A 4704-nucleotide genomic window follows, 5' to 3' on the forward strand; every position below is an offset into this window, starting at 1 on the left:
AGAGTCTCAACCCTCCGATTCCTGGGGGTGCACATGCAGGATGACCTGTCCTGGAAGGACAACACAAAAGCCACCATCAAGAAGGCACAACAGCGGCTATACATCCTGAGAGTCCTCAGGAAGGAACACAGCAAGCAGGAGATACTGGTGACCTTCTACCGCGGCGCAGTGGAGAGCATCCTCACCTACGGCATCTGCAACTGGTTCTCCAGCTGCACAACCGCGGAGAGAAATGCGCTACAGAGAGTCGTGAGAACAGCCCAGAAGATCACCGGCGCCCCCCTCCCCTCTCTGGAAGAGCTGTACAAGGACAGAGCTGTACAAGCTGCAAGGACAAACAGACTGAAGCACAGCTTCTACCCCAGGGTCATCCAGGCCCTGAACACAGCAAAGACCTAGGTTCTGGGCCCTGGACAGTCTGGACGGATTGATGGCAGCTGCTGGACTGAAAAAATCAGGTGTAGTGCTGAGGCACAATGTACATTTCAAGCCTGCAAACTGCGACACTTTAAATGAATGTGCAATAACACTATGTGCAATATGACAACCCTAGTCGTCTATCTGTACAGTATAGTATAGTGGATAGTGTACATAGCCTTTATTTATGTAAACCAGCTCCTTCCCTTCTTGTGTTTTTTTTCGTTTTTTTTTTCCTTTCCTAACACCAGGGGAGCCACCCCTCCTAAATTTCGTTGTTTGGTACCTGTACTATAGCAATGACAATAAAGACCATTCATTCATTCATTCATTCATTCATTCATTCATTCATTCATTCATTCATTATACCCTTTGTCTATCTGTGCAGCGGTAAGGTGAATAATTCTAGCAGTACTGTCCAGACAGTTGTCTTGTTTAGCCATTCAACTAGGCATTATTTATTCAATGGAGAAAGACATGGAACACAATGCAATTGTGATAATAAATGTGTTCTTTGTTACTTCTTTAATTAAATTAAAGTGTACCTTTCTATTATCATACAATATTTCCTTGAACATGTAAACTCTATAATCATACAGTTGTCTTTCTATTAGTTGTCTCTGTCATACTGAACTGTTTGTTATCATCCTGAACTATCTCTGTTGCTCACCTCACCTCAGTTCTGTCTCTATTGCTCTCCTCTCCTGTTGTCTGTCTCTCTGTTGCTCTCCTCTCCTGTTGTCTGTCTCTCTGTTGCTCTCCTCTCCTGTTCTCTGTCTCTCTGTTGCTCTCCTCTCCTGTTGTCTGTCTCTCTGTTGCTCTCCTCTCCCGTTGTCTGTCTCTCTGTTGCTCTCCTCTCCTGTTGTCTGTCCGAATATCGGTTGTTAAGTCACGACGTGTTTCCGGGTCCAAAGTTGGCTGAGGCGCTGTCTTCGAAATGCCGCAATAATAATAATAATAAATTATATTTATATAGCGCTTTTCCGAGGCTCAAATACCCTGACAATATGGGGAAAACGGGAAAGTGCTGTGTCCCTTGTTGTATGAATAGATCTGAGTCTAAAAAACGATTAAACTGTCATTCTACCGCTGTAGTACACTGGTATTCTGGTTTGGAGCCGGAAATTGCAAAACGTCACGTTTGACGTCAGACTTAACAACCGGATATTCAGGGCTCTCAAGTCTCACACATTTTTTTATTTTTACTACCTATTCTGTTCCCACTGCGCATAACCAGGGCGCAACTTCAACAGATAGCGAACACACACTGACACATCAATGAATCCTCAGACGCTGGAGTAAAGTTTAGTTCTTTACTAAATCTTCAGAAACATGAGTGGTCGTTTGGTTATTTTGTAAAACTGTAAATAAACATAAGAGTACAATTACTGTAATGCTCAAAACTATACTGTTACACTTTCAACATCAACAGTATGTAGCCAACATATAATATCAATATAGCAATACAAATACAGCTCCAAAATATTTATACTTAAATAATATAAGCTATGTATTTATAAACATATACATTATACATTGTAGTTAAGCAAGAAAATAAAAGGCAAACTTACAAGCAAAGCCTTTTCCAGGGCAAGAATGTAAACAATGAGATTCTCCGGAGCTCTTTCTCTCAGCTAGCTGCTGCTACGAGTTACTATCACGTCTGAACAGTGTGCTCACGTCGTGTGACTAAACAAAACCGATATCCAATGAATAGAATAAAGGCAGTAATGTCATAAAATGTCCACTAGATATCTCCAAAATGAAAACCTAAGAAACCATGACACTACCCCTAGTGGTAGTGGCCCTAGGCTGCAGCCTAGGTAAGCCTATAATCTGCGCATGCTCGGGGCACACTTTTCTGCGCCCCGGCCGGGAAATAGGAGACAGCCAATTGGAGCGCTGCTACAGCTCACGTGTAAGCCAAAAGTATTTGCAGTGCCATAGACCGCCATTCGGCCGGCGTCCCGACTCCTCCCCTATGTATTTTCACAGTGAATTTTCCACACACACAGATCAAATGTTTATTGTATTGGAGGATTTTTAATGAATGCTGATAGGCGCCGACAGAATATCAGCCGCATTTTGTGAATAAACAATGTTTATTTTTAAAAAACGTTTACAAGTCGCAACTAGGAAGTGAAGGTGGGGGCGGCGCCCTAGCGCCCTCTATTGGCCAGCCGCCACTGGGCTGGTACAGGGTACACTGTGTACAGTTTGGCTCTCATCAGAGGTTCTTCGTGACGTTAGAATTATAAGGTTCTATCTCCATTTTTGTCAAAATTGAGTTTTTTACATAATCTGATCCATTAGGTGTTAATGCCTGTGTGGTGTTATTTTTTAAATGTAGTTAGTAATTCATAAATTACAAAGGTTCCATCTCACAAAACATAATGGAATGTAAAAACGTTTGACGCTCAATATCTCTGAACTACCTTAAACGGAGATAGAACCTTATAATTCTAAGCTCACGTCTTGTCTTTGTAAAGATTCTCTAGTGTCCTGGGTTCTTTGGGTGAGACCTAGTGTTTATAAACTTATAAATAACGGTTGAAATCCTTTTAAATTCCACATGTGGAAATGTCTCTTGAGTTTTTCCCACCAACATCCAGTATGCGTCGCCAGTCTCTGCTGAGCTGGAGAGGTTGTTTCCCTAGAGAGGTGCTTTGCATCGGCAGCTGATGCTTCAGTGCTCTAGGAGTGTTCATAACCCTGTAAGTTGAACCCTGCTTTACTAATAGCTGTCCTACAGCCCCAACCAGGGAAACCGTGACTGCCCAGGCGGCTGTGGCTCAGGAAGTAGAGCCGGCGTCTAATGATCGCAAGGTCGGCGGTTCGATCCCCAGCTCCTCCTCCTGTCCACGTGTCGAGGTGTCCTTGGGCAAGACACTGAACCCCAAATTGCTCCCAATGAACAGCCCGGCGCCATTGGTGTGTGTGAATTTCAATGAGTGTTTATTGTATAAAGGTCAACAGCTTTATCTTCAGATCTTCTGATTGATATTCTTGATTGAATTGGTTGGCACTGTGTACAGTTGGAATAAGGCGTGTTGCCGAGGACCTTCACCCACTGTCCTTTTGATGTGTAATGATACTAACATGATAACATGATACTGATATGATAACATGATACTAACATGATAATAAGCTAACATGATAATATGATAACATGATAACATGATATTAACATGATGGGATGATACTAACATGATAACATGATACTGATATGATAACGATACTAACATGATAACATGATACTGATATGATAGCGATACTAACATGATAAAACATGATAACATGATAACATGATACTAACATGATAACATGATACTAACATGATACTAACATGATAACATGATAACATAATAACATGATATTAACATGATAACATGATACTAACATTTACAATAAAATGTTTGCCATTTAGCAGATGCCTTTTATTAAAAGTGGCTTACAAATACATTTGTCTAAGTAAGTGAATCATCTATCCATCAGTCATCACAATAAAAAAGTAATCTAAGCTAGGGCCTGGAGCCATTGGCAGTCATAATGCTAGAAGGAGGAAGAATTCATTTGAAAAAACGTAATATATATACTAACATAATACCAACATGATAATTATGATACTGACATGATACTGAAATGTACACAGGTTCCGTCTTCTTGATAGAAGACATTTAGTCACTTCAAATAATGTTGTTTTACTATGTTTCTCATAAATGTTTCTCACATCCATTTGTGAAAATATATTTAAAAATTTAAATCTAAGGAAACCAAGTATTTATGTATTTTTTGTATGCATAGATTAGTATCCATTGTTTGACATATCAAGATTGACAGCCCTCCAAATTGTAATGGTCATTTACACAATATACAGAATACAATGTCACAAAATGCTTACATTTATGCAAAGCAGATTAAACGAATATCTGGATTTTGTGTCTCCTAGAGAGCTGCAAAGCGACATCAAACTCATGAGTTCGATGATGCTGTGTGTTAGCAGGTAACCGTCGGTCTGGTAGCGGGTCCCAGTAATGGTGCCAGTTTCCAAATCGGTCAGCCCCGAACCCATAAACATTCACCTGGAAAGACAAGGGTAAAATAATGGTTTCATATCGATCTCTATTTCTGTACACATGGGCAACACCAGCATGCTAGCACTGTGTATAACTGTAAGCAACTCAAGTTAGTTGGAAGGAGGAGTAGCATACTGAAGGATCTGAAGAATTGGGAGAAGAAGAAGAAGAAGAAGAAGTAGAAGAAGAATTGGGAGAAGAAGAATTGGGA

The sequence above is a fragment of the Nansenia antarctica genome (genome assembly GCF_963989245.1).
Source record: "Nansenia antarctica genome assembly, chromosome: 1".
Lineage (NCBI taxonomy): Eukaryota > Metazoa > Chordata > Actinopteri > Argentiniformes > Microstomatidae > Nansenia > Nansenia antarctica.